This window comes from Cupressus sempervirens, chromosome 7 (genome assembly GCF_028749045.1).
Source record: "Cupressus sempervirens isolate cs-2001-9-10 chromosome 7, ASM2874904v1, whole genome shotgun sequence".
Lineage (NCBI taxonomy): Eukaryota > Viridiplantae > Streptophyta > Pinopsida > Cupressales > Cupressaceae > Cupressus > Cupressus sempervirens.
The window spans coordinates 778,535,245-778,545,963 of record NC_143124.1 but is presented as its reverse complement, the minus strand read 5'-3'; the positions used below and the strand labels follow the sequence as shown (position 1 = coordinate 778,545,963).

The following is a 10,719-nucleotide window of genomic DNA, read 5'->3' as shown; positions in this document are numbered from 1 at the left end:
GATTTAAGAGTCTTATATTATTTACTCTAATTTTGTATTTTTATTTAATAAAATAGATAATTTATATTGATTATTTTAATTATTAAAAAATATAATTTTTTTAATAAAAAATTAAAATAAAAAATATATTTTTTCAATTAATACAAATCTATTTTATTTAGTATTCTGGAGATTTATATATCTTATTGTTATTTATTTTAATTTTGATATTTTTATTTAATAAAATATACTTTATTTTTATTATTTTATTTATTAACAAATAGAGAAACACAATTGTATATTGAGAAAATATTTATTCAGCCGAGAGGCTTTCTACAGTGGAAGCAAATTTTAATGTAAACAATGAGCAATTCTTTAAAAAATTGATAGGCAGCTGCCAATATGACGATAGCACATTTTAGAATGATATTCCAGAATACCAAAGAGTTCACCGACAGTTACAAAAGAATAAAAAGAATTGAGAAGATGTATACATTGGAGTTATAATAAAATGAAGCTAGCTAACTTGAGTCTCTGCGAAAATGGAAGAGTGTTTTGATATATAGATCTTGACTAAGTTCTTCGACAAGCATCCCCACAAATATTCAAACAACTAGAGATGCATAATGAGCAACCCTTGCAAGCTTTCCCATCTTAGGTGGCTTACTGATCCCTTGAGCTTGGAGGCCATTAATGACACCTTTCGCACAGAGAGCATGTAGACAAAATTCGCAGGGAGCACAGTAATATACCCATGCGGTGCCCTTTTTGTTGCATGCATTGCAAGTGTAAGGGGAATCGTTGGGTAAGGAGGAGGAAGATAAGAGTTTCAGGGAGTGCTAAGGATGCTCCTTCACGATGAGCTTAGAGGGGAGTTGCAAGTAGCACAGATGAATACAGAAAGAGCACATTGGGCACTGGAAGGAGCAACCGTTGGTTGCTTTTCCACAAACCCCACATTTGGGCTTTTTCATTCTAGCTATTTTGTTATGGAAGACCAACTGGTGTTGATTGTGGTATGGATGGATGGCCATGGTAAGGCCTTAGATTTCCATAAATTTCCTCCTAATTTTCTAAGTCTCTAGCGCAAAATGAAGGGATTTTTAATTTAATTTTGTTTGTTTGTGATTTGCAGGGGAGAATACAACACCGTAGTAGGCAAAATGGATCGATCAACAAGGATTCAATGATTTTAAGCATAGGCACAAAGTAACTGCTTTAGGTTTCAACATCGTGCAATTTCAATATTCGAAAGTCATTGTACATGCTTTCCAATTAAATGGTTTAGGGATTCAACATTGTGCAATTTATATTTTCATCAAATTATTGTATGAACCTTTCAAATACGATTGATGTGAACTCTCATTACAGCTTTACAAATCTTTCTATTTTGTCTTCTTTCCACAGTCTTTTGGCTCTGAAGTCATTCCACAGTGTATACTCCAGAAACAACATTTAGGAAATCTTAGATTAAATGAAATTCAATATTTAATCTAAGAAAGGTTAATGAAAATAAGGGTGAGTGAGTAGCCGAGTTGGTGTGAAGGCGAGTCATGAGGCGTAGTGTTAGGCTAATGATCCCGGTGCTACGCATCAACTCCGGTTCGAGTCACACTAGGTTTACCACAAACCCTTTAAAGGGTGAGTGAGTAGCCGAGTTGGTGTGAAGGTGAGTCATGAGGCGTAGTGTTAGGCTAATGATCTCAGTGCTACGCATCAACTCCGGTTCGAGTCACACTAGGTTTACCACAAACCCTTTAGCCAATAGTGGCATGTTGTGATGGTTAAGTTGTTGCGTTGTTATCCTTGCCATCTAGGTTCAAATCTCATGGGGATGAGGTCCCCCATTTGTGGCCTCACTAGTTCATAGCTCCAGGTCAAAGCGTTGGTGGTACCAGTGGGCGTGTCGCGCCAACGCTACTGGTCACGTTAAAAAGTTTACCAGGCGCATTTAAAAAAAAAAAAAAAAAGATAGGTTAATGAAAATGAAAATTTATTGTTATATATATATATATTGACAAAATGTATTTTTTTCAGAAGTTTCTATTTTTTTACAATTTTCTAATGAGACATATTCTAATTGAAATTAAAGATGTTTAGAAATAGTGAGAAACTATTTTAGAAAAAAGTGTCATTTCATCTGTATAGTTTCAAAAGTCCATAATATATTTTTTAAAAATATATACAAAACTAAGATGTTTCAATATTTTTCAATTGTTTAGTTACAAATACTATGAGATTTTTTTCCATATTTATACTCATAATAAATTCTTAGTTTTAAAGTTTTACTTTAGTAATTTTTTTCCACCCTATTATTAATACAATATGATTAGAACATAAATGGCAATATATATATATCACATACATTTCAGAGAGGAATAATTCATTTGTAATAATTAGCATGTCATGATATTAGTATGGTGAAATATTTTGATTATTAATTTTTGTATTATTGAGACAATAATTTGAAATGACAATGAGTGTGAGGATATGAAATAAAAAATTAATTTGTAAGAATTAACACCCTAAATTATATAATTATATAGATAATATTGGCTTTCTCATAATTGTCACAATTACACATGCATGCCTTTCAAAATTATATATTCTTAATATGATGGTATAACTAATATGCATCTTAAACCCAAATGCTAAAACTTAACCCTTACCCTAATCCTAAATAATGAATGTACATCCTAAATGATAAACTATAAATTCTACTTGAAACCATTATGCTAAATGGTAAGCTCTAATAGAGAATTATGTAATAATAATAAATGCTAAACCCTAATTTCAAACTTAAAATTTAAATGATAAACCTAAAATTTGAACCCTAATCCTAACACTTAAATATGCGATATGTAATCTATGTCTTCACATACATTTAATTTAATTTAATTTTAACATTTAACCAATTTGTAATATAACATTAAACCCAACTTTAAATTAAACTAAATTTAACTCTAATCAAGTCTCCTAAAAACATCAAGCCAAATTGAGCCCTCATGTTAAACTAATTCTATACTTAACCATCTTACCATTTATCACACATCCAATAAATTATGATTCCTAAAAATACACCATCCTAACCCCAATCCTCTTGAATTTAAATTAACACTACATACCAAGTTGAACTCTACCCTAAGGGACATATGTGTGTATGTGTTTGTGTGTGTGTGTGTGAGGGGGTATTTTGAGAGTAGTGAGGGGAGAGAGTCCATAAGCTGTTAATAAGGAGTAGATAGATATGAGGGGGACAGGGAGAGAGAGAGATGGTGACGGAGGATAGAATAGGGGAGGGTCATTACAAGGAAATATGTTCAAGAAATGGTATGGTAGAGAATAATGTTTGTGTGTGTGTGTGTGTGAGGGAGAGAGGGGGGTTAGTGTGAGAGAGGGTAATTATGCAATTATACTTTCTCTCTCAACTTCTCATCCTTTTTTTGCAACCTCATGGGAAAGCAATAAGGGGAAGAGGGCATACAAAAGAGAGGGAGGGGGTAGAGACATGACATAGAGCTCAAGAAAGAGGATACTAAGGGTTTAGGATATATAAGGTATTTCCTTAAAGAAGTCCCACTACATGACCTTTTCTCTATTGTGAATAATAATCTAGCTTTAAGAATAAAAATTAAATTAACACTAATTCAAATGAGAACTCTAATTTCAACCCAAAGCTTAATTCTAATTAGTTTAATAAAAAATAAACTTGATTGTATTTATAATTATGTAGGTCATGATTTATTTATTTATTTCAAAGGGAATCTATTTCATTAAGCATATTTTTGAAGTGAGCATATAAAATCTATAATGTACCATAAAATATTTATTTATTCTTTTAAATTACTAAATCATAATAATATTAAATATTTATTAATTAGAAAATTCATAATATATTAACTACAATGAATTATAATTTTAAAAATAATGTGTTTCAATTTGCATCGTGAGTGCTACTAGCTTATATATATATATATATATATATATATATATATATATAAAATAAGCTGGGAGATATCCTTCTCAAGGCGCCTATTTTCATAATATCACTCCGTGCAATAGGCGCCTCGAGAAGGATATCTCTCGGCTTATATATATATATATATATATATATATATATATATAATATAAGCTAGTATAATTTTTACTATTACAAAAATTAAATTTAAGTTTGTTTTATTTAATTAAATAGATGATAGTTATTTTTTATGAAAATAAAATATTGATAAACAATTTATTTAATTCTTCATATAAAAAATAATCTTAAATTTAGTATATAAAGTTTTTCAAATATTATTGTAATTTATTTATTTTTTAATGTGAAGATATTATCATTTCATTTAGATTTTTTCATTTTATTCATTCAAAGATTTTATTTTAATTGGAATGACATTTTTTTACAATTAAAATATTTTACAATTTAAATACTTTATTTGATTAATACATACCTTTTTTACCCCAAAAAATTAAGTTTTAAGTTTTATACAATTAATTTTATCTATTGTGTTATTATTTTATAAAATATTATTATTTCTTTTAAGTTTCAAAATATTAATAAAAAATATAAAGTTAAAAATAATGATATATTGTTAGAATGTTTAGAATAATAGGGAGAGGGGGGAGGGGGAGGGGGGTGTAATGTCCCCACTTTAGTAGTTGACAAGTTGTGCGACCATTAGCCTTTATTTTATTTTATTTATCCCACATTGATTGTGAAAAGTGGTCGACCCTATGAAGTAGAAATAAAAGGAGAGCTCGTGGTTATTGTTAGGCATGTTGAATATGAGAAGAAAATGGATGTGTGAGTTGTAGATTTGTTCTTGGCATTAGAGGATGTCTATCCTCTCTTGTGACATTCTAGATGTCATTCCCTTGGGGTTTGGCCTTTGGAATTCATTGCTATCAACTTCATTAATAGGTAGTTTAGACACATTTCCAACTACAGGTAGATTGGGTGTTTGCTCGTATCATTCTCACTCCTTGTCTGATACTTATGTCATTGTGAAGGGATAATTTTACAAGTTATAATGTAGGAGTAATTAGTGAGTTGAAAAGTTTGCTATGTATTTAATTTTATTATTTTGAAAATTAATATTATTTCAATAGTAGTTCAATCTTCAGTTTGCATAAATTCCTTCTTGTTCATGTTATGTGGTTTCAAATCTATGTAACGACATTAAAATCTCTATCAACAATTGGTTCAATTTTTGGGCATTTCTAAGGTGCCCATTACAATGGTATCAGAGCTATAAATGTAAGAATTTACCTCAAGGAAAAATTCACCCAATATCAAGGAACTTAAACACAAGCACAAAATAGACTAGAGTATGATCAGAATAACAATATAGTATTCAATTCAATGTCCAAGTACACTAGGAGTGCCTAAATATAAAGGCCTCTAAGATGCATCTAGAATGCTAGGGAGTTAGCAACATGATAAGTCTTACAACTAAACACATGTCCACCAGTTGTGGATTATCCTTCATTAAGCATAGGAGTAAGTGTGATGATGAGAGGATAAACCTACAAAGGTGTAGTACAAAAAATAATGTCGTAGACGCCATGTGATTAATTAAGAGTACAAATAACTATGTTGTCTACATGACAACTCAGTTAATTATGCAAACTCTAGTGTTGTAGACACCATGTGCTGAATTAGAATTGCTTACTTATGTGTTGTCAACATGACAACTCATAAAGGTATGCAAACTGCTAAGTGCCAACCTAATTAATAAGAAAATAATGCATTGACCCAAATAAACTTAAGTAAAGTGTAAATAGTGAATACTTATTTACACCAACAATAAGTCCTGCCATCCTGTGGAGGTCTTATAGAGAATTTGGAATAGCCAAATAGAGGGAAAAGTGTTTGACAACATGTCAAAATACTAAAATTAGGAATTAAAAAGGCTGAGCATTTATTTTTGAGCATGTGACATGGGCTTTATAATTTCTACAATACCAGGGCAAGACAAAGTAGGAGTTTAGATTTGCAGAGTGAACAATCTAGTTCATCCATGCAGAGGGACATACAATCCAATCATACAAACACAAAGGAGATATTCTTTGAACAAGACAATAGTATGGGTGACAAAGCTGGCAGGAATACAGGATTAGGTGGAGGTAGGAATACTAATCCAGATCAGGAGGAGGTAATGTTCAAATGGTTATTGGGTACGTTAGAGGAGGGGCAATGTATGTAACAAGAATAAAATAGGCGAATGGATATGATGATGTAGCATATGGCTGGATAGATGGGCATCAGTATTAATCCAGGTGATGCCAACAATGGAAATGATAACGATGGGAGAAACGATAACAATAGGGGCAATGATAATAATGGAGGCCGAGGCAGCAACGGTCCTAAGAATAACATTAATGGTAATAATGGACATGGAAACAATGGGAATGAGGCTAATAAATTTATACATGTTGTACACCTAGCTCAAATAGCAAGCTCAAGACCTCTTCTACCCACCTTTCCACCCAGAGAGCCAGTTCAACCAGTAAATGAACCACAGATTACCAAGTTACAAGACTAGTTCAGGAGGGATTAGGAGGCTAGTGGATCAGAGTTTCAGGTGAATATTTCTCTCAGAGATTATATGGACTTGAGGATGAGACACATGCCTAGATCAAGAGGGAGAAATCAAAACTTTGAGTTGAGAAAGAAAGTTGGGAAAATTTCTTTACCTTATTATTATTCTCTAAGGAAGATGACTACGTGAGCTTGGGTGCAAAAGGTAGATACATACTTCTAACTGAATCCTACACCTGAGGAGGAGGTTATCAAGTATGTGGCTATTCATTTAGATGGTCTAGTGCATGAGTGGTGGCACCATGGCATGATAGCCTTGGGACATAGTCAAATCAAATCTTACGAGGAGTTTACTAAGAGACTCATAGAGAGATTTGATACCAAAGATCCTAAATCATAGTTTAAGGAGTTAGCACAGCTCAAGTAGTGGTGATCAATTAAGATGTATATTAGTGAATTTTAGAGGTTATCTATGTTGGTCTTAGATATTTTAGAGATGAGGTTAGTAGTGTTGTTTATGGACAGACTCTCATATCCCTTAAGGGGTTAGGTCAAGAGGCATGACCTAGCTATGTTATAGGAGGCCACTAAAAAGGCTCATGACTTAGCACCTTCTTCTTTTAGGAGCATATTTTAGCACAGGGATTCATATATGAAGAAGGAAAAAGAGAAGGACCAAAAATATTTTCACAAGGATGCTCAACCAAAAAGGGATAATAAGTTGGATAATAACACCCTGAATGAGTTGAGGAGGAAGAAGCTATATTTTCATTGCAAAGAGTCTTGACAATTATCTCACAAGTGTCCTCTCAAGGCTAATGCAAATTAAATGGAGTATTTCTCAGTAGAGGAGTCACAGTTAGAGAGGGAGGATCAACACTTTGATTTAGATAAGGATACCACTATAGAGGAGAGTAGCATTCCTGAGGATGAGAAGTCATTAGCACAATTAATGAGGGTTCATAAGGCAATCGCATTTTAAGGTTAGGGGTACTATCTAGAGGCAAAAAGTGATCTCACTCATTGACACTAGGGCTATACATAATTTCACAGATGCATAATTGGTAGCCAAGAGAGGTTTACAGACTGAGGAGCATGTTGGGTTTAGAGTCATGATAGCTAATGGTGATAAATTATTATACACTTGCAAGATATTTAATATTCACATAAAGTTTGGATATGGCTATGAGTTGGAGGATGAGTTCTATGTAGTAGACATGGGAGACTATGATGTCATCCTCAGTATGACATGGATGGCTTCGTTAGTTGATTTCATACTTGACCTAGCAAAATTAGAGACGAGGTTTCAACATGAGGGCATAAATGTTGTACTTAGAGGACTTTCAGATGGGAGCTGTAGAGTAATCTCCTTAGGGAGAATGTAGAGATTGTTTCGGCATGATGATGTAGAGTGGGTGATAGAATGTTTTACTATGTCCACCTCATAGGAACCACAGGTGAAGAGTCATCCACTAGATATTTAGGATATACTTGATAGGCATGCTAAAGTTTTTGGTGAGATTTTGCTTGGGGTTACTTCTAATAAGGTAATGGAGCATGTTATTGAACTTGAGGAGGGAGCCAAACCAGTTATGATTACTCTTTATTGTCATCCTAAGAAACACAAGGATGAGATAGAAAAGGTGATTAAGGATTTGTTGGAGATGGGGCATATCAGACCTAGTAAGAGCCCCTTTATTTCAGCAGTACTATTGGTTGTTAGAGTAAATTATTAATTATTTATTCTATTACTTAAGCTTACTTAGGTTAATGCATTTATTTAATATTTAGTAGTTAATAGTTGTAGTGATGAGTTGTTGACAACATGGGAGTTTGTTCCCTTCTAGCATGTTCCACCCTTTTGTAGATGCTTAGTTGTTAACCTTATCTTCTACCACTTTCTAGCTTATTCTACAAGCTTCCTTGAGGCCTTTATATTCGGTCTTTCTCTCATTGTAATTTCATCCATTCACATAGCAATTTCATTTTCTCTATTGCGAAATATTTTCTCTTCCATTGTTTGCTCCAAGCTCTTCTTCCTTCTTAGGTTTCTCTTTGGCAAGCTATTTGCATGTAGGTGATCTTGGTGATTGCGGAGTTGGATTTCATCAACTCCTACATGGTATCAAAGCCTCCCTACTGCTTCTTGTTTGAAGGATTTTTTAAAGCCACGATTTGGAGACACAAACCCTAGTTTGTTTGTGATTTTTTATTCAATCAAGAGGAAGAACATTTTTTAAGTATTTGGAGAAAAAGGAGAAAGAGGGTTTGACATAACAGATCTAATATTTTTTGGGCTTTTTTCTTTATTTTTTGGAGGTGCGATGACAGCGATTTAAAAAAAAAAAACTATAGAGGTGATTTTAAACAACGATATCTCCCTCATACAGACTCATTTTTTCAAGCAAATTTTTTTTTTTTTCAGGTAGGATTTCGTGATCTACACATTGGTGCAAGTGGTTTGAGATCTCTGTTCCTGAATTTTTCTACAACTTGCAATTCTCAATTTTTGCCACTTCAAATGCTTAGTACAACTCATCTAGACACATAATCAGGTTCTATTTTTTTTTGAAAGTGTATATTTTTTTGTCTACTTTCCAGATATGTGATTAGATTATAAGTTCTATAGACATAAATACTACTTTTAGAAATAGGCCCTAAATTGGCTATTGTAATCGCACTAAGTAAAGACTGCCCAATTTATATATTGTTGGGGGGAGCATTTTCTTTTCTGTAATTTATTTCAGAATAAGACCCTTCTACTTTTGTCTTCTTCTCTCTCAATGGCGGATCCATTTGTGACCTGTCTCACACCACACAACTATTACACCTAGAAGGCACGAATCACTAGGCTTCTCATGTCAAGGGGCTTATGGTCATGTCTGCATGAGAATCAACATGTTCTTACATGCCCTTTTGAGGTTCTTTAGCATAGGAATAAAATGGATGAGGCCATGGGATTGATTGTACTAAATATTTCGGACAATCTACTATTTCACTTGGATGGTTTGACCACTCCATGGGCTTATTGGCTCAAATTTCAAACTTTGTTTGGTACAGTGAATGAGTTCTAGGCACTTCAACTTGATTTAGAGTTGACTTCTTTGACACCTAAGAACTTTTCCACCATTGAGGACTTCTTGATGAAATTCAAATCTTTGCGTACACTTTTGTAGGGATGTGAGAAAACCAAGATAGATGATGAGTGTATCTTTTTGATACTCTCAAAGTTGAGGGGACAGTATTAGATCTTCTCTTCTACTTTCTACTCCACTATGGATGCCTTGGGTGATAGACATAGGATGCCTTCATTTGAGATATTTTGTGATTGGTTAACTTGTGAACAGTCCAAGATCAATCAGATGGATTCACTTTCAGGTTCACAGTCGTAGGCATTGCTTGTCAAGAATACACAAGAGTAGAAGTCGAAGTAGCTATCAAATCCCTCTTCTATTGGTTCATCATCTTCTAAGAAGAAGGAGAAAAAAAGGACTGAGACTCCTACCTATTCCTATTGTCGAAAAGGATCTCATAATGAGGCACATTGTTTTTAGAAGAGATTTGATGGCTATGAGAAACAAATTGTAGATTTGCAAGCTCTTCTCCAGAAGAACATTTTTTCTTCTCCATCCTCTTCTACCTCATAGGGGTCTACCTTTTAGTATTATTCCACATCTTTTCCATCTACATTGGATCTTGGAAAGGGTCATGCATTATAGGCTTCCATTGCATCTCCATCACAGGTTCCTTGGATACTGGATTCAGGTGCTTCTCACCATATGATGTCTTCTCAAGGTGTCTTCTCTACTCTTAAGTCTTCTCCTATTCCTCATATTCTGATGGGGAATAAAACTACCCCACTAGTCTATGGGAAAGGTTCAGTTCACATCCAAGATGGTATATTCAATGATGTATTGTATGTTCCATCTTTGTCTGCCAACCTTCTCTCAATTTCTCAAATTACACACATCGAATCAGGGAAGATAGTTGAGTTCACTACTGATTCAGTTTTCATTTGAGATTGTGCCATAAGAGGCCTTATAGCTATAGGGATAGTTGATTCTTCCACTCATCTCTATACCTTCTCGCACTTTTGCCCACCATCTCCATTTTCAGAGCACACCTCTTCTCTTTTGCAAGAGCATCATGTGGTGTAGTTTGGATACTTGAACCTTTGTATTGTTCCTAAGATCCTTGTTTTG

The 10,719-nt window shown here is 33.5% G+C and overlaps 1 pseudogene; it reads right to left on the bottom strand.

Annotated features, from left to right (window-relative positions):
* Window positions 1–500: 500 nt before the first annotated feature.
* On the bottom strand, window positions 501–1,013 carry LOC149549644 (protein VACUOLELESS GAMETOPHYTES-like; annotated as a pseudogene).
* Between the last annotated feature and the right edge of the window lie 9,706 nt (window positions 1,014–10,719).